General features: G+C 43.8%; 1 protein-coding gene and 1 long non-coding RNA gene across 2 annotated transcripts in view; both read left to right on the forward strand.

Moving 5' to 3' along the window:
• TMEM132E (transmembrane protein 132E) overlaps nucleotides 1-20977 on the forward strand; it is a 277104-nt gene that overhangs the window by 184667 nt on the left and 71460 nt on the right. The gene's annotated exons all lie outside the window — the stretch shown is intronic.
• Nucleotides 6577-10255, forward strand: LOC148116982 (uncharacterized). The gene is made up of 2 exons (XR_015734013.1): nucleotides 6577-6742; nucleotides 8130-10255. It is a non-coding gene; the product is annotated as an uncharacterized LOC148116982 (long non-coding RNA).

The following is a 20977-nucleotide window of genomic DNA, read 5'->3' on the forward strand; positions in this document are numbered from 1 at the left end:
GACCTCTGCATCTTCCACCCCGACCGGGTCGTGCTCCGTCTAGATCCCACCTTCCTTCCTAAAGTGAACACTCACTTTCATCGGGCTCAGGAGTTAATCCTGCCCGATTTTTGCCCTCATCCCTCCCGGCCCCAGGAACGCACTTGGCATTTACTAGATGTCCGCAGGGCTCTGCGAATCTACCTCCGGCGGACTTCCTCTTTCCGTCGCTCGGAGAGCCTCTTGGTATTCCAGCCTGCCACTCTGGGACTTAAAGTCTCACCTCAGACAGTAGGCCGCTGGATTAGGGCCACGATTACTACCGCCTATGGGGCCCAATCCTTACAGGCACCTCGCCGCTTGACTGCCCACTCTACCAGGAGTGCAGCCACCACGGCGGCCTGGGCCACCCAGGCCCCTCTTCTGGAAGTATGTCGGGCCGCCACCTGGACGTCTCCAACCCCCTTCATCCGCCATTATAAAATCGATAGCCTTGCTTCGGCGGAGGCGGCGTTCGGTCGCCGGGTTCTCCAGCAAGTATGTGCGGGGGGGGTCTCCACGTCCCGGGCGGGTCCCTCCCATTAAGTGGTGGGCTTTGGCATGTCCCACGTGTGACCACTGGCCTCTCCCTCGCTTAGAAAGGACGTTGACTTACCTGAACGTCCGTTCTGAGAGTGGAGAGGCCAGTGGTCACCCCCACCCTTCCGCCGGTCCGTTTCGCCCGGTGTACTTTTCTCTCTTTCTTTCAGCTCAGCTGGAGCGTCGTCAGTCTGATCATCTCTCGTCCAAAAGCTGGGAGACAGCAACAGGAGGAGGAGTCTTTCAACTATCAGACTCGATCTGGGCTGAATCGCGTCATCAACCCACGTGTGACCACTGGCCTCTCCACTCTCAGAACGGACGTTCAGGTAAGTCAACGTCCTTTCCCTCCCCACTCCAGGGGAAAGTTACTGCAAAATCTCCATTTCCTCCCGATCAGCTGGGATTTGGGATGCAGAGAATAGATGGGGGTGGGGCCAGTCAGAATTTTTACTACCGGTTCTCCGAACTACTCAAAATTTCCACTACCGGTTCTCCAGAACTGGTTAGAACCTGCTGAAACCCACCTCTTTTGCATATGTACAACATGGTATGTACAGTATATATGTATCGTATTTATCACTCTGTTTGCTACAGTGATTAAGAGAATCACTGGACTTATTAAATGAATCATATGGTCATTAAGCAAATCTGGCTTTCCCCCATTGGCCTTATGGGAAGCTGACTGGGAAGGTTGCAAATGAAGATCACATGACTCTTGGATGCTATAACAGACAGAAATACATGCTGGCTGCCAAGCACCAGAATTTTAATCATGTGAACATGGGAATGCTGCAGTGGTCATAAGTGTGAGGACCGGTTGTAAGTCAGTGCTGTTGTAACTTCAGTCACTAAACAAATGGTTATAAATCAAGGACTACCTGTTAAAACACTGTTATTCATAAACCATATACACACAAAACAGACATTCTAAGTACCGTATTTTTCAGAGTATAAGACGAACCTTTTTTCCCCCTAAAAGGGGGACCCACTGGCCCCCACTCTTTGGCCTCTGCCTTGCAGCAATTACCTCCTTGCAAGTAAACAGCAAGAAAAAACAGCTCCTTTCAGCTTCAGCACAGCCTAATTAGCACAAATTGATTGGATCTGCCTCCCGACTCTCAGCTGATTTGCTCTCAGCTGTTTTGCAGGGCTCTGCTGCTTGCTGCAAAGAGGTAAATTGCTGGAGCAATTTTTTTTCCCCCTTGTGCTAATCAAGCTATGCTGAAAACGAAAATGAAAGTAAAGCAGGCCGTTTGTTGTTTGCTGAAGGAGGCAAAATTGCTCAGAGGCAGAGGGAGGTTTCTTTTTCTTCTTTTCCTCACCAAAAAAGGTAGGTGTGTGTTATACTCCAGTGCGTCTTATACTCTGAAAAATATGGTAGATGCCCTCTTTTCCCATTCCTAATATCCATTCACATCAACCATTGGAATAATATTTTCCCCAAATTCCATCAATTCCGAATATTAGACAGTTTTCCCTGAATGAATCCTGGGTTCTTCCATTATAACTTTATTGAAGTGTGATATGCAACTATCACCAACCTCTGACTACCTGCTTTCATATCCACAGCAATTTAAGTTTGATTTGTAAAAATAGGAACCCCCAATTCATGATTTCTGACACATATTTTAGCTAGGGTTTTATCACTGGTTTAGCATGTTGTATGAACCCAGTCGTGGTGTTCTTGGGGAGAAAAATATATTCCTGTAGTGTTAGATCACTAATGGTTCCTAAGTGGTCATATGATCCCTTTTTTTTTCGTTACAGACATCAGGTGTTACTTGCTGATGGGAGAATCAGATTTCACTTTATATTAAATAGTAGTCTGGTGTGCGTGAACTGGCTGGCTTTTTAAATTGCTTTGGGATCTTTAGTTTGCTTGAGAGAGATGCACTTAAACAGTAGGGTAGCGGTCTCTGAAATAGTTATGCACTTAGCCGTTTTAATTGGATTTGAGTTTAAATTTACTGAGATATGTTATCTGCACTTTTTAATCTGTTAAACCATTTGCTTTATAGTCAAGGCAGGCTGCAGATTCCAGTTAATGGATAAATGAATAGGCAAAAGATTTTTCTCCTCTTCCACTATGTCAGTTCTATTGTTGCTTATTTGCTGGTTATATTTAAAGTACCAGCTATTTGTTGAACAGTATTAGCCAGTTTCAGTTGATGTAGTTATGGAATAAAGCATGTTTTTAAAAAATGGCTTGAAGTTCTCTTCCTCCTGAATTACTGGATGCTGCAATTAGGTTGCACATGTCATGTGCCAGGATTATGGAAAATGTGGTTTCCTGTCAGCCAAGTCCAATGTTAAATATTTGGCTAAGATAATATATACTTCTCAATGTCCAATATGTTCTTTGACTCAAATATTCATCCCACCATATTTACATCTTTGATATTGGAATGTCATAATAGTCCAAGTGCCAGAACTGTGGAAATGAGATTTCCAGAGTACCTAAGTTCCCACCAAATACTTGATTGTCAAAGTAAATCCCACTCTATTCACTGTGGATCATGATATTTGCCCAAGAAACAAAATCAAAGGCTAATGTGAAGATTTTCATTCAAGATGGAAGATCTTTTGAGTTTTAAAAGTATGTTTATCAGCAAGATTATTTGAACCAACTAACACAGCTCTATATTGTTGATAGGTCTAACTTAAATTGGTGTTTGAGCTATATTCTGAAGAGTGTTTAGTATATAGTATTTAGAGTATTTAAAAACAACTGCCTGAATTTTGGAAAGAACTCAGAATTCATTTGGATAATATAAAAGTACATTTACAGGAGTATCATACTTAATCAGAATTTAATTCAGAGTTTAATTTGGAGTGCATATTTGGAGTTTAATTTGGAGTGTGTATTATGCCCTTGTACTGGGATTCTCCTTCGAACAAGTTGGAAGTAACAATACAATTTTGATCTGAGTGAATGCAAAGTGTCTTCTTTTTTATTAACATTTAGAGATTGTTCTACATAGATGGGTATAACTGTACGTATATGTTCCCTGCATCCATATAAATCTGGGATTTGATGATGGTCAGCATCCTAAGGAATCTGGTGCCTCAAAGTTTATTTAAATGATTTTTTAAAAAACTGGCAGTTTTTCTGAAAAGAAATTCTACATTTAAACGAATTGATCTTTTAGTAGACGACAGCAAAGTTCTGTAATTGATCGTTCAATAGATGACAGCAGAGTTATATTCCCATAGTTTTATAATGAATGTTTTAATATGTTTAAATCTCAATTTAGTAGATCACCAATTAGCAGATGCAGCAGTAGACATTTTGGTTGCCTTGAAATAATGGATGAGTTCATTCCCTCTGAAGTAGTCCAGTTTAATGTATTTAAAAATACTAAAAGCCAAGTTAAATTTCCTTATCCACACAATTATACAATTTACATGATATCATTATGCAGATTGATGCAAAGTACATATTTGGTATGATTTGTGTAATCATAAACATTGCCACAGGGATATATTTTGTGATTTAATGGACATTTGGGAAGAACATTTTTGAACAGTTCATTAAATGATGATTGCACTGCAAAAGATTTAAAAATTGTCTTCTTTGCCTATTCTACTAAAAGTTGATTAGTTGGTAGTCAGTATGAAAATCACCCCACCTAGTCTTGTTGCCCCGGAATAAAAAAAGATAAAATGGACGTTGCTTACCTGAACGTCCCTTTTATGCTCGCTGCGAAGACATTCCTACGTCTGGATTATCCTCACTCTGATTCGTTCCACTGAGTGCCAATCATTCCCTCTGAAGCTGGTCATGCTGTCCCTTCTGGCTTTCCATCAGTCTTTTTTGCGAAGGTGATTATCACAGACGAGAGTGGACTATAATGGCTTGAATATTGTAGGACGCCAGCTGCAGAGGGAAACAAGAAAGAACCCCCCCCCAAGACCAGGACAAGGCGAGATCACGGGCGGGACGGAATGTCTTCGCAGCGAGCATAAAAGGGACATTTAGGTAAGCAGCGTCCATTTTCCTGACTCGCTGCTCAGACATTCTTACGTCTGGGATATACCCAAGCTCAAGTACTCGGGGCGGGGATCGAAGCCCTTTCCTGGCCCTGGGTAGAAATTACTGATTGTAAGACACATCTGCCGAAAGCGGCATCAGCAGAAGCATAAACATCTAAACGGTAATGTCTAACAAAGGAAGAAATCGAAGACCAAGTGGCCGCACGACAAATGTCATCAATAGACGCCTGAGTGGCCCAGGCAGCCGAAGTAGCGGCACTGCATGTAGAATGAGGCAGGATTTGTCCTGGAACAGGGTCACCCCGTAATTCGTAAGCCTTAGAAATACAGGCTTTAAGCCATCTGCCCACAGTCACAGAAGAAACTTTCTGTCCTAGAGAAGAAGGCAGGAAGGATACTAACAATGCCTCAGTTTTCCTAAAGGAGGCAGTAATACTAATATAGCGCTTCAAGGTCCTACGCACATCCAATGTGTGCCAACGTTTTTCTGAAGGGTTACGGGCATCCGGGCAGAAATTTGGAAGCACGATGTCCTGCGCTCGATGGAAATGAGTGTTAATTTTGGGGATAAATGCAGGGTCCAATCGGAGAACCACACGGTCCTGATAAAACACACAAAGGTCACTTCTAATAGAAAGAGCTGCAATCTCGGAGACCCTACGAGCAGATGTAATCGCCAACAAGAAGGCTAATTTCAAGGTGAGGTAACGTAGAGTAACCGTATGGAAAGGTTCAGATGGAGCCGATGTCAATGCTTGCAGGACAAGTGTCAGGTCCCATGTGGGATACCTGTGTATTGTAGGAGGTCGGAGGTTCGACGCACCTTGCAGGAAGGATTTGATCCGAGGATCATGAGACAAGGACTGCTGGTTGTCTCCAACGAGAACCGTAGCCAATGCGGCAACCTGTTGTCTGAGCGTTGAAGAAGTTAGACCGTCAACGAAGCCAGAATGAAGAAATTGAAGAACATCTGGAACCGAAGCCAAAGTTGGATCAACATGATGAAGAGCACACCACTTGGCAAAGGCCTTCCAAGACGCATTGTATATGTGTACAGTCGATGGTCGTCCTCCTCACGGACCTGCTCAGCCATATGTTCATATGAGGAGGAGGAGGGCTGCAAAGGGGCCATCTGCATGTGGCAAGGAACAGCTGAGCTGCACTCAGAAGGAAGCATATAGCCTGTCTGTTGTAACCCCACCTGAAAAATATACGTAATAGCTTGTGACACTAAGGAGTTAAAATCCAGGTGTGAAAGTGGCTTCGGGTGCGGAACGAGACACCTGAGAAACTTGACTGGCAGCTCCCGAGGAACTAGGTCCGGGGGCCTCAAGGTTAATGTGGTCTGCATCTCTGGATACTGATGCCAAATCACAGTGGGAACAAGCGCTCTGGTCAACAGCCTGAAATGGAACCGACGTGGGCTGTACCTGGTGATCAGAAGGCACCACAGGAACATCAGAAGAGGGAGCCAGTTGTGTTTTACTTTGTGCCTTGGAGAACTGACGCTCCAATGCGTTGTGCCACCTCAGGGAATCCTTATCTATTACTGGTAAAGTCTTGGTGGCTCTAGAAGCCTTAGACTTTTTACCTTTGGATACCTTTGGAGTGGGAGCAGGGAGGGGGGATGGAGCCTGCTCTAGGTCAGATGACAGCTCCATATCAGACATTTTTTAATATATATAAATTGCAGATGGAACAGTAATATGTGGGACTAATCAGGAAATTATACACAACAGGTCATGAATACAAACGTATATACAGGTATATAGATATAAGGGATTTTTTTTTTTAATTAATCCAGACAAAGTCTGCCTGGCAGCAAGTCCCCCACAGAAATAAAGAATGATATACTTTCCTCTTCTCTGAAGAGCAGCACGATGACCAGCGCAGATATGGCAGACAGGTCTAAACTGGACAGCGTCCAAAGCCTGCAGACTCTCCTACACCCCAGAGAATCAAAGCTCAGGGTGCAAATGGCAAACCGCGCCAATTCACAAAGAAAATGGCGGGCGGCAGTTGACAGTTAAAATGGCAGCTAGGGAACCTCCACAAGACAATAGGAGCAGACAGCGAATCAGGCGCTGAGATGCCTGGCCGTAAGGTAGGAGCCGGTAATGTGACCAACGGCATGGCCGAAAAGGCGGAGGCGGGATCCCGCAGCTTCCACGAGGCGCTTCCCAGCAATGTGAGTATGCCAGCCGACAGTGACTCAAAGGCCGCTAAATAGGTTGGTGAGGGCTGCGGGGCGAGAGAAATTGCTGTGCCAGCAACGCTGCGCCCACGGCCAAGTAAGAAAATGGCGGCAACCAGGCACTCGCCTCAAACGGCGGCAAGGGAATCAAGCACAGAGCGGCATCCGGAGCCCCGGAGCGCCAACTCACGACTCAAGCCGCTGGTAGATGGGATCCCACGTCACGCAGCCCTCACAGTCCAGAAATAAAGCCCTGAGCTATCTCAATGTTAGAAAAAACACTGGAGAAAGGCATTTGAGTCTGAAACCTTTCACTGAGTGAAAAAGACTGATGGAAAGCTGGAAGGGACGGTGTGACCAGCTTCAGAGGGAATGATTGGCACTCAGTGGAACGAATCAGAGTGAGGATAACCCAGACGTAGGAATGTCTGAGCAGCGAGTCAGGAAAACAGTAGTCTTCTAAATGTTGTTTCCTATAACTGGAACATAGCCAATATGAAAATATTCATTGAGGGCCTAAAGGACAAGATCAGAATCTTAGGGCCTGGGAATAGATAACATTTGATACAGTAACATTTTATAATTGTCATCAGCTCCTCCAATTGAAAATCAACCAGTCGCAAACAGTTTAATAAGTTTAATACATTTCTAGTTAGTGCATCAATCTGAGTAACGCCTAGCCACTTTATCAGAAGCTTTCAAATTAGCTGTTTTTCAAAACTTGAATAAAACATATTGTCTGATTCATTGAAGTTCTTAAGCATTGATTAATCACCTTAATCTGTAAAGATAAATTAATTAGCCAAGTTAACTGTACTGTATAATCCCAGATTAACTGTGTTCAACCTATCGCATTTGGAAAGCAAGATTAAGGTGAAATGATACTGTAATATATCACACCCATGCTTATGATTTTTGAACATCTGTATGGGGATGGAGGCATGGCTAGATAACCTACATATTTATTTATATCTGCCTTTTCCCCCCAGAGAGCTCAAGGCAGAGCATGTGGGAGTCTTAGTTTTATTCTTCTAATAGTCCTCATCTTATAACCATTCATTTAGTAATCATTCAAAGTTACAACTGCATTAGAAAAAGTGAAGATCAATGTTGGAAGTTGGATTTGCTTAACAACTACGTGGTTCCCTTAACAGCTGCAGTGATTTCCTTAACAACTGACAAGGTTGTAAAGTCAGACACGACTCACTTAACAACCGCTTAGCTTAGCAACAGAAATTCCGATCCCAATTATAGTCGTAAGTCAAGAACTATCTTTACTGCCAAAAAGGGGGCAAAAATGTGGGGTTTGAGTAGAACCGGCTTTTTCCTGTGTCTCTTCTGCCACTGCCAAACAGGATCATCTTATGATTTTGTTCCTCAGGTAACGTAGCAGCTGCTCTAGTCACTAAGAGATCCTCTGGAGTGCCAGATGTATGCAATACCATTCTACTCACCTGAACAGCTTTGTGTGGAGAAAAATGCAGAACTGATTAACCACAAAAGAGTTGGCTGGCAATGTTGGGCAGATGAGGCTGTTTTACAGTCCAGGAGCCTCAGCTTGAGAGAGAAAACAGGGCCAAAACTATACCTGGAGTTGTCATGGTGATGCCACAGAAGGAGTCACCATGGACCTGACTGGCTATCTGGTGGCATGATCCATGATTGCCTGGAGTACGTAACCAACAATAAGAGCCTTATCAGATACCTACAACAAAGATCTAGCTTCTGGTTGTGTAATTCAAGCAATGTATTTCCTTTTGAAGTGTAATTAAGAGGAACTCATGAAATGAGTGTGAACAAGTAAGGCCAAGTAATTAAAAGCCTGAGACAAAAAAAAAAAAAAAAGGAAACATAACTAAAATTTGTTCTCCATTCCCTATATATCCTCATGTCTTCCTATGCTTACTTCCACTGCATTCAGGCATTACTTCATATATTTTTATTCGAATGTTCACCTCTGTCTTTTGGAAGTTCTTTTCAATTCCATCCAGTCACAACCTTTAGCCTTCCTGTGATATAATTGCCTTATAGATCATTTTTCATTCACTTTGTTTCTGCGAACCAAATGCAATATACAGCACTTCCTTTATTGGTCATTCACTTTGGTATTCAGTCCCCATTCATTAATCTCTCATTCATTCTTGATCCTACCTCCTCTTGTTTTATAACACAAGATGTGTTATAAAGATATAACACAAGATGTTTCCGTGATGTCTAAGTGCCTGGAGGCGGTACAGGTCTGGATGGGTAGGAACAGGCTCACTCTCAACCCTTCCAAGACGGAGTGGCTGTGGTTGCCGGCATCTCATGGTCTAGTGGCCCCATCACTCTTGATGGGAGGGGAGTTGCTTACTCCCTCTGAAAGGGTTCGCAATCTAGGCGTCCTCCTGGATTCGCGGCTGTCCTTAGTGGACCATCCGACGGCCGTGACCATGGGGGCTTTTGCACAGGTTCGCCTGGTGCGCCAGTTACACCCTTTCCTAGACAGGGATGTCCTCCGTACAGTCACCCAAGCTCTCGTTATCTCTTGTTTGGACTACTGCAATGCCCTCTACATGGGGCTGCCCTTGGGGTGTACCCGGAGGCTCCAGCTGGTCCAGAATGCGGCTGCGCGGGTTGTTATGGGAGCTTCCCGTTACTCCCATGTTACACCTCTCCTGCGCGAGCTGCACTGATTACTGGTGGTCCTTCGGATCCGCTTCAAGGTGCTGGTACTTACCTATAAAGCCCTACATGGTATGGGCCCGGGGTACCTGCAGGACCACCTTCTGCCTGTCTCCCACCGCCCTGTGTGCTCACATAGGACAGCCCTCGTCCGGGTGCCATCGACCAGACAATGTCAGCTGATGGTGCCCAGGATGAGGGCGTTCTCTGTGGGCGCACCGACCCTCTGGAATGGGTTACCCATGGGGCTCCAGACGGCCCCCGACCTCCGCTCTTTCTGCTGTGACCTGAAGACATGGCTTTTCCAACAAATTTGCTGATCTGATGGGTGATTTTTAATTGGGAGATTTTAATTGATTATTTTAGTAGCTATTTTTATTGTTTTCATCGTTTTAATTTCTGTGAGCTGTCCCGAGTCCTTTGGGAGAAGGGCGGCATATAAGTATAAGAAAAATAATAGATAGATAGATAGATAGATAGATAGATAGATAGATAGATAGATAGAACACCCACTTCTTAAATACTGGATTTCCCCATATTCAACTTTTATGTTGTTGTAAGCAAAATCTTTATTAGCCTGGGATCAACCAAAAGAACTCCAGGTTGGGTAGTAAAGTAATGTGAAATGATGTGAAAGATATGTATTTTGGAGTCTGTTTCAGGCAACTCTCTAATTTACATGCAAACAATATACCACGAACATTCATTTTATTCCTATTTTTTAAAATTTATATAGTACCTAGGCTTCTCTTTAACATAAAACTCCCAGGGCACCATTCAGTTGGTGATAAAATTAGTATAAAATTACAATAAAGCGGTAGAAGAATGAAAAAAGAAAAAAAATCACAAAAGAAGCAGCTATAAAAATTTTAATCCAGCTAACTATAATTAGTTAAAGTGCCTGGGGAAATGTGATGATGATGATGAACAGCAAATATGGCTCTATATCAATGTTTTACAGGAGCATATTTCAAATACTGGATCTGGAGAATAGTTTTATATTTTTTTTATAGGGGCTATATCTTACATCCAAAGAGTTCTAAGCTTGTCATCATAATGCAAATGCAAATAAGATTAGGCTAAGCACTACTAAGTAATCCAAAGCCACCTGTTGAACTTCATGAGTCAGTGTGTCCCTCCAATTTATTTATTTGTTGTCAGATTTTTATCCCATCTTTCTTACATTATAAGTAACAAAAGGTGGTGAGGGCTGAGCCAGAGTGAGTGGCCCAAAGTCATCCGGACAGCTTTCACATCTAAGACACAAGTAGAACTCGCAGTCTCCTGGTTTCTAAGCCAGCACCTTAACCAGTACACCCGGGGTCTGCAACCTTAAATACTCAAAGAGCCATTTGGACCAGTTTCCCACAGAAAAGAAAACACCGGGAGCCACAAAACCTGGGTGGGTGTGGCCAGCTCAATGTCACTCACTCCCACCCAGTCACATGACCCCCCCCAGCCACACCTACCCAGGTTCTTTTCGGCTTCGTGCTTCTAGGAGCAGTGTGTGTGATTGCAGCTGTTTCTTCCTTTTAACTGCCAGTGGGGGTGTGAACTGATTGGGTGGGAGCTTGGCTGTGTTCTGATTGGGTGGAGGTATGTTCTGATTGGTTGGGGGTTTGGCTGTGCTCTGATTGGCTGGGTGTGTGTTCTGTTTAGGTGGGGGCTTGGTTGTGCTCGGGTTAGTCTGAGTAGCAGGGGGATTTGAGCTGGTGAGCTATGTTGCTGTTGTTTGGCTTCGTGTTCGTGGCCGTGCCACCTCTTCATGGTGGGTGTCAGTCTGCTTCATGTATGGATTGGAGGGATTTAAAGTGGCTAATGATGCAGCTGTGGTCTGGCTTCTGGTCCGTGGTCGTGCCTCATCATCAGTGTGGGTTTGAATCTGCTTTCTGCGTGGATGTGTGGTGGTTACATCCTGTGTGGCTCTCGTGAGTGTGGGTCTGGTGTCATTCTTTGTGTTAGGGACTCATTTGTCAATAAGGGCGGGTTTCCAAATGGCTGGTAGGCGGGAGGTATCATCTCGTTTATTCATGCTGTGTGGACGTTTTTCTATCTCGATGGCTTCTCTGATTATTCTATTGTTAAAGTGTTCAGTTTTGGCGATAGTTCTGGTCTTTTTAAAGTCAATATCATGTCCTGTGGCTTTGAGGTGTTGGACCAGGAAAGAAGTTGGTTCCTCTTTTCTGACTGAGTTCTTGTGTTCTTCAATGCGTGCACTTATTCTTCTGTTGGTTTGTCCGATGTATGTGGTGGGGCAGGCGGTGCATGGGATTTCATCCCAAAAGCATCCCCACTGAAACCATTATATACCAAAATTGGTCAGGCTGGTTTCAACTCCGCATATAATGGTTTCAGTGGGGATGCTTTTGGGAGCGACTGCAAAGTTGAATCCTTTGGAAAGGACATTGGTTTCGGCTTTGGTGAGGATCCTAACCCAAGCTCTAGAAAAATCTGATCACAAACCCAAACTCTGGCTCAGATATGTGGCGACACCTTCATAATCTGGCCACATGGGAAAGAAAAACTGGACAACTTCCTCACACACCTCAACAGCCTACACCCCAAAATACAGTTCACCATGGAAACAGAAGCGAACAACCGACTTCCCTTCCTGGATGTCTTAGTCTACAGAAAATCCAATGGCTCCCTAGGACACACTATATACCAGAAGAAAACACACACAAACCGCTATCTGCACGCACTCTCACACCACCACCCTGCCCAGATCAACTCTGTAGCCAAGACACTCATTTCTAGAACAAAACGCTTAGCTGACGAACAACACCTAAAAACCGAACTACACCCTCTCACTAACGTACTAACATCCAATGGATTCCAAAGAAATAAGATCACCAACCTAATCCAAAAAGAAACCCCCACTAAAATCCAAGACAGAGAACAAGAAAATGGCAAAGCCCTCCTCCCATACATAAAAGGCACCACAGACAGAATAAGCAAAATCCTCCACAAACATAACATCAAGACAGCATTCTGCACAAACCGAAAAATATCCACCATCCTAAGGAACCCCAAAGACAAAATTGAGTTAGAAAATCAAGGAGTATATGAAATCCCATGCACCGCCTGCCCCACCACATACATCGGACAAACCAACAGACGAATAAGTGCACGCATAGAAGAACACAAGAACTCAGTCAGAAAAGAGGAACCAACTTCTTCCCTGGTCCAACACCTTAAAGCCACAGGACATGATATTGACTTTAAAAAGACCAGAACTATCGCCAAAACCGAACACTTTAACAACAGAATAATCAGAGAAGCCATCGAGATAGAAAAACGCCCACACAGCATGAACAAACGAGACGATACCTCCCGCCTACCAGCCATTTGGAAACCCGCCCTTATTGACAAACGAGTCCTTAACACAATGAATGACACCAGACTCACACTCACGAGAGCCACACAGGATGTCACCACCACACATCCACGCAGAAAGCAGATTCAAACCCACACTGATAATGAGCCACGACCAAGGACCAGAAGCCAGACCGCAGCTGCATCATTAGCCACTTTAAACCCCTCCAATCCATACATGAAGCAGACTGATACCCACCATGAAGAGCTCGCACGGCCACAAACACGAAGCCAAACAACAACAACACAGCTCACCAGCTCAAATCCCCCTGCAACTCAGACTAAGCTGAGCACAACCAAGCCCCCACCCAAACAGAACACACCCCCAGCCAATCAGAGCACAACCAACCCCCCATCCAATCAGAGCACAGCCAAGCCCCTAACCAATCAGAACACACCTCCACCCAATCAGAACACAGCCAAGTTCCCACCCAATCAGCTCACACCCCCACTAGCAGTTAAAAGGAAGAGACAGCTGCGATCTCACATTGCTCTTGGAAGCACGAAGCCGAGAACACCAGCCTGAAGATGACGAATGAGACTTCGTCGAAACGTCGCCAAGACACTTCCAATTTTACGTGGGAGAAGACCCGAATAACCAAAGACCTACATACAAACACCCGCGAAAACCTGAGAAAACATACAGGGGCGCTTCGCTCCTGCTCTGGAATATGGAGAGAATCTCCTTTGCCATCACCCTTACCTTCTCAGACCAGGTGAGGAATGACTCGGAAGTGTGTGGGGGGGCAGCCGGTGGTGGGTTCAGCCAACAGGGAGCCACAGCAGGGGGACAAAAGAGCTGTATGCAGCTCCAGAGCCGCAGGTTGCTGACACCTGCACTACACAAACACACGGACAAACACCTATCCCTCCCTCCCTCTTCTATGTGTTTCTTCCTTTGTGGTCTTCTCTATACTTAGCAGTTCTATCTCTGCTAAGTTCTCCAATTGGTCAATTATTCAACCTTAAATACTCAGCAACTCCATCTGTCCATGCAAATAGAGAGCTGAGGGGATGAAACCCTTAGATGGCTATTTTTTTCTCCTTGCCCCAAATTGACTTTCAGGCTTTGCTTGACTCGTTCCAAGATGGCTTGCAGGGAAAAACAAAAATTGCCCTCAGAGAGTTAAGGACCATGCTTTCTGTTCCCCATGGATGATTCTCCACAATTAATGGGGCATGTCTCTCCCTTTTCTTGGCATCTACGACCCCCGTCCACAAGTCCCTGTATCTCACTTACAAGCTGTCAAGGGAATTCCAATGATTTCCCACATCGAATGGAAAGCTGAGCAGGACGTGAGTTTGTAACTCTGTCCACGGCAAGGAGGAGATCCTAGTTTGCAAAGGCACTTTTTAATCTTTCAGGTGGAAACCTTCTTGAGTCAGGTTGTAATGGGGATAAATAATTCACACACCCCCAGTGCATACAGGAGCTGTGATGAGCATCTCAACATTGACCAGGCCAGAAGAGAAGATCAGTGATTGGATCTCTGCCTGCTGCAGTCTTTGGGGGCTGCGTAATGCAGGAGTGGGAAGGCCTAGAGTGTCAGTCTGGTCCTCTGGGTCAGGCTGTTCATCTGCTGAGTTTGGGGGGGGGGGAAGAGTAGCCCTTGGTGTCTCTGGAGTGATTGAGCACGTATTTCCTATGCAAAGGGCTTCTTGGAGTCAATGCTCAGCATCTCCCTTCAAAAAACATTTAGCTAAGTAAGGTCACCTTGCTGGATTCTTGGGAGGGCTGAAGCCAAACAGAATTAAAGGGCCTAAATTTGATGGATTGCTGTCAGAGAATGGGAGGAGGGTGCCACCATATGTCAGGCAGTGGGAAAAGGGATAGGAACTTTAGACATACAGACACACTTGTAGAGATGTTCATTGTTATGCTGATTTTTCAGAGGGAAGAGAGTTGTGTGCTGAGTGGCCTTAGTTTAAATATCAGTTTTTCACAAAGCTGTTTACAGTTTCCCAAATGATTTGCTGCTCTCTGATTCCTTATCACATTTTGGATATGCTCCATCCCTTAGACAGTGTTTTTGTTGTCACTTCTCAGACTTGTTTTAGCCTAGAGAGGAGGACAAAAGAAAGGAAAATTAATTCTTTCTGGGGCTTCTTGGAATTTCCATTCCTTGGTTAAACTTTCCTTACTGACGCCAGCCTCACCTTCCCAAGTATAGTAGCCTTTTCCATCAGTCAGTCCACTCTTCAGATCTCTCTGCTGGTCCTCAGCTGCAGATTTTTCCTCCAACTGTGTCTGGATGCACATTGCACATTGCATTTACAACATCATCTGTGCCCAACAAGAACCAACAACCTATTCATTCTATAGAAATGGATATAATAAATAAACAGGAAATACACCTTGGGAGCTTGTAACTTGCTTTTAGAATAGAATAGAAATAGAATAGAATAGAAATGGGAATGAGAATGAGAATGGGAATGGGAATGGGAATGGGAAATAGAATAGAATAGAATAGAATAGAATAGAATAGAATAGAATAGAATAGAATAGAATAGAATAGAATAGAATAGAATAGAATAGAATTCTTTATTGGCCAAGTTGACTATGTTGATTGTCCATCCTTGGTTCTGGGGGAGGGGAGAAATTGTCCCCCTCAGAACGGGCTCGCAATTTGGGTGTCCTCCTAGACTCACAGCTAAGATTAGAGCAACATCTGACTGCTGTGGCTAGGGGGACCTTTGCACAGGTTCGCCTGGTGCACCAATTGCGATCCTACTTGGATCAGGAGGCTCTCCTCACAGTCACTCATGCCCTTGTCACCTCACGGTTAGATTATTGCAATACACTCTACATGGGGCTACCCTTGAAAAGTGTTTGGAGACTACAGTTGGCCCAGAACGCAGCCGCGTGAGCTGTCATAGGTGCACCTAGCTACACCACATTACACCAATTCTCCGCAAGCTGCACTGGCTCCCTATTGGTCTCCGGTCACAATTCAAGATGTTGGTTATTACCTTTAAAGCCCTAAATGGCTCAGGGCCAGGTTATCTTCGAGACGGCCTTCTGCCGCATAGCTCCCAGCGACCGGTAAGATCCCACAGAGTTGGTCTCCTCCGGGTCCCGTCAGCTAAACAATGCCAGCTGGCGGGCCCGCTGGGGAGGGCCTTCTCTGAGGCGGCCCCAGCTCTCTGGAACCAGTTACCTCCTGAGGTCCGGACCATCCCCACCCTATTGGCCTTCTGAAAAGCAGTGAAGACCTGGCTTTTCCGGCAGGCCTGGGACCATTGATCTTGCTCTTGTGATCTGGCGAGATCTGGCCGTGAATGGCGTGAATGAGTTTTTAATGTTTTTAATTTTTAAATGTTTTTTTATAATTTTTAAAATGTATTGTGAGCAGCCCTGAGTCTTCGGAGTGGGGCGGCATATAAATTGAATTAATTAAATTAAATTAAATTAAATTAAATTAAATTAAATTAAATTAAGTGTGATTGGACAGACAAGGAATTTGTCTTGGTGCATACACTCTCAGTTTACATAAAAGAAAAGATACATTCGTCAAGAATCATAAGGTACAACATTCAAACAAGCAATCAAATCACAGAACAGTTTAGAACAGTTACAGTTGTATTGGCTTCCAGTATGTTTCCAGATACCAGTCAGAGTGCTACTGTTGTTGAGTTCTGAATGGGATATTTGAAATATTGTTGACTCTTCTATAAATTTACCTATCCATTGAGATGATCACAATGGCTCTTGAGGTCTAACTGGGACTAGAGAGGAGATCCCTATAAAAATCTACATAGATTTGAATTTGTAGCTTTTTTTCTGAGACAGGGTCATCATAGTATTTCCTTATTGTCAATCTTCCAGCAGTTATTGAAGTTATTCTTTATAGGAAGATCATCAGTGTTTGATTGATTGTTGGCTTTCCTAAATTGTTTTTTTTCAAGTATTTATGACAGTTATGGAGCTGCTCAATGTTTCTCTGTGATTTTATTCCTTTATACTGTTTGTGTTGCATAGATGTCCTGCTGGAGAAGGGTGGTATACAAATTAAAACAAATAAATAAATAAATAGATGCTATTGAACCATGTAGAACTCTTAGAACATAAGATAAGATAACCTTTATTATCATTTTTACTGTGGGCACACTGGCACATATTAAAAATGAAATTCTGTTGTCTGCTCTCAAAAGTATACACATTCATAACACACATATAGACCTGCTATATACATATGTATGTATATACTTACACCCTTACATATAAATACATATACATATTAATCACATGAGTTCCCAAAGTAAGGTTGGGAGGAGGGGAATGTACTTGCTCACACATTCCTTGATGTTTGTGAAGTTTTCTGACCTAACTAAATATCTTTTAATTTAAAACATAAATGGGAAACAGTCATGCTGCAAAGCAAGGATTCTTTGGATGCAATGCTTCCAAAAAGCTGCTTTGGAGGGAATGCAGGTGCAGTTAGTAGTTGAGGTTGTCCCAAGAGAATGCACATTTAAGTTAAGGAACTTGGGAGGCATCAATAGAACAGAACAGGTCATATTGCCTAGTTACTGTGTCCTTGATGCCTGAAATGTATCATATTCTGTGAGCAAAGGAAAAGATAAAAGGTAAAGGTAAAGGTTCCCCTCGCACATATGTGCTAGTCGTTTCCGACTCTAGGGGGCGGTGCTCATCTCCATTTCAAAGTCGAAGAGCCAGTGCTGTCCGAAGACAACTCCATGGTCATGTGGCCGGCATGACTAAAGGCCAAAGGCGCACGGAACACTGTTACCTTCCCACCAAAGATGGTCCCTATTTTTCTACTTGCATTTTTTACGTGCTTTCGAACTGCTAGGTTGGCAGAAGCTGGGACAAGTAATGGAACTCACCCTGTTACGCGGCACTAGGGATTCGAACCGCCGAACTGCCGACCTTTCGATCGACAAGCTCAGCGTCCTAGTCCCTGAGTTACCGCGTATATGGCTTCTTTAAAAAGATGCTGAGGGATGTAGATTGTTTCACAGGTAAAATTGGGAGGGTGTAATTCAAGGGAAGAATAGGGGTTTTTTGTTTACTAGATCATTTTTGGAATCCAGTTTCAGCATCTCCAAGTAACAGGCATGGGAACAATTTGTCTAAATCCAAGGAGATTTCCTGCCAGCCAAGGATGGCAGTCCCTGAGCTACAGAACGAAGGAGGGGGACAAACTCATTAGTAGGCAAGTGCATATATTCAAATTGTAGTGAAAGCTTTTTGCTGGGCTGTATGTCATGGTTATAAATTTCAAGTGTATTCAAATGGTTTATTGAGAATTCCCAGCCTCTTGCTGTGAAATAAACAGGTAGTGTTGAGGGCTTCTTTCTTTTGAAGCTTGTTAATTGAATTACTAGCTGGCTCCTGGGAATAACCAAACGTTGGCGCACTGCAAGGGATTTAACAAGCTTGATTGAAGACGGCTTTGAATCTCTCCCTCATAGATGACCGATTGTACCCATTTGCAGCAAGGTGTGTGTGTGTGAATGGTGTGTATGGATATGGATGAGACTCAAGTCAGAACCAGAAGTCCAACAAAGAGGATATTTATTTAAAACTTTTCCATACAGCTTCCTATTAGAAGAGAAATAGACACTATTAACAATTAAAAATTAGATTTTAAATGACAGCTTAAAAATAGATAAAAGCCATTAATAACAACCTGGAATTTCTTTCTCAGAAGCTAATGTTTAAGAGTGTACATACTTCATGTAGAAAAAAATTAAAATATCAGCATTTCATACCCAATTGATCCATATTGTCAAAATAGATTAGGTGCACCTGTGGCTTTGGTGATTTGCACAGTTCTGCCTTGGAATACAGCTAATTTACTGTCATTGTTTTTGTTTTTAATACTGTAGCCTGCCTGGATGCTTTTGATCTGTACAGGCTATACAATAGTAATCCCTCTCCTTTCCCTCTTTTACTGGACAAATGTTACTCCATTAATTTTCAGTTAAGGCAAATGTAAACTCAGCAAAACTTACAACTTTTGTGACTCCATCGAACAAGAATCTCTACACCACCTCTGAATCATAAAGATGGACTTTTGATTTATTCAGCATTTAAAATGAAAGTGCAGGAGACAAGTAGAGTCATTTCCCACATATTAGATTTAAAAAAGTAAACATGGGAACCAAAATTTGAGCCACTGTGGAAGAAGTCATTTAAGAGAGGGATCCATTGATCTGGAATGGAATCAGAATGAAGAAGAGGGATGATTTTGTTATTTTTTTTTTTTTAAAAAAACTTCTTTTAGTAAATTAATATTTAAAAAAAGAAGGGGGATGATTTTGCTCAAGCATGGAGATCCACTACCAACTCAGGGTGAAAAGGATGCGCTATCTGAATAAGGAATAGTATTTTTTAAGTATACAATTTGTCTACCAAGCCATTTTCTAATGCAAATCAATACTTGCACCCAGATCCTGCTGTGATCTCCATAAAGAAAGCCTTAAAAATGGTGTTTGCCAAAGATGTCTGGTTAGGCCAGTTGAAACAAGGAATGTCCTGGCCCTTGTAGCAGTGGTGGGTTGCCCCCTGTTCGGACCGGTTTTATAGAACCAGTAGTAAAACTGGCTGGAGGCTCCAGCCACTGACCCAAACGTCATCAGAAGTGATCTGCGCATGCGCGCGCGGGGCATGATACGAACCGGTAGTAAAGGTAATGTTCTGTCCCCGTCCCACACACGCACCCCCACAGACGGCCTGGAGTTAATAAGCCACACGACAAAGTCTTTGAAGATAAAGCTGGCAGCAACCCAGTGGCTAGCTGCCAATTCAGACTTTACTCACACAAAACAAAGATTAGACTGCAAGCATTCCGATAAAGCAGGCAAAGTTTCAGCAATACAAGGATTAGTCCAAATGCAGTTCGACAAGGCAGGCAGAAGTCCAGTAACGCAGAGATCATGGATTATTTCTAGTTTTTGCTCGTCACAAACTGAACCGGCAACCACACCCACATTTATACCCTGTGGGATGTGGTCCAGTGACTCAGATAATCTCTGGCACGCCTTCCCCTCTGCTGCGCACGCTTCTCCCTGCGCCGCTGTTGAGGATCCAGCCAGCACTTATCTCCTTCGTCGCTGTCCATCTGTGGCTGTGGGGACGTGCTTGGCTCTGAGCCTATTTCTTGGCCTTCAGTGTCCTCCGGAGATATTGCCAGAGAGGAGGGTCCTGGAGAGGGAGGCCTTGCCAACTCCTCTCCCTCACTCTCAGAGTCTGCATCTGTCGATAGCCCAGGCTCAGGCAACGGAGCCACAACAGGTAAGTAGAACCCACCCCTGCCTTGTAGGGCAAATTTGTAGACACTGCAGTTGTTGCACTGACAGCTCTAGACTTACATTGTGTTTTTGTGGTGCACCTTACTTTGTAAACTTGACAATATTTATGGATTGAGGCCACCCCAGGTAGAGCAATTTTGTGCCAGCATTTCCCACTTGGTTGTGTCCACGTCAGGTGACTTCAGGGAGAACTTTAATCTACCTTTCTAATTTTATTCTATTTATTTTTTTATCTTGCCTTTATTACTTCATAGGTAGCCAAGGCAGTAAACATACATAATACCTGTTCCTTCTCCTTTCCCCACAACAATAACCCTGTGAGGTGGATGGGGCTCAAGAAAGAGTGACTGGTCCAAAATTACCCATCTGGCTTTCATGCTTTAGGTGGGGCTAGAATTCACATTTCCTGATTTCTAGGCCAGCAACTTAACCACTTTGTAATGCTGAGAATCTGCAGCAGATCAGCAATTCCTTGCCATACGGTTTAGATGATCTCTGCTGGAACTGGTAAAAATGAGCAGGCCCCCCTCCCCAAATTTCCAATCCCCAGAAGTCAACTCTCTTTTTAACTGGTGACCCTCTCAGCCTGGGCAGTTGATCCTCAAGTTGGGTAAGAAGGAAAATAAAGCATGATACTATGATGACCTAATCCATGGGATTGAAATCAATTCGGCCCCTCTGCTTGTTGTGTCTCCAAATCTGGGAGGAGGGCAGTGTGCAAATCTCCAGCAACTGTAAACTGATAAGAAGCTCTTGAAGGCTAAACCCATGATCAAAATGAGCCTGACTAACACATGATGGATATATGAGAGAGCCATCATTGCTCTGTCAAAGCCACTGAGGGCTGGACAAGAAGCAATGGATGGAAACTAATCAAGGAGAGGAGCAATCTAGAACTAAGAACAAATTTCC

Source organism: Pantherophis guttatus, chromosome 1 (genome assembly GCF_059756535.1).
Source record: "Pantherophis guttatus breed Tessera chromosome 1, ASM5975653v1, whole genome shotgun sequence".
Lineage (NCBI taxonomy): Eukaryota > Metazoa > Chordata > Lepidosauria > Squamata > Colubridae > Pantherophis > Pantherophis guttatus.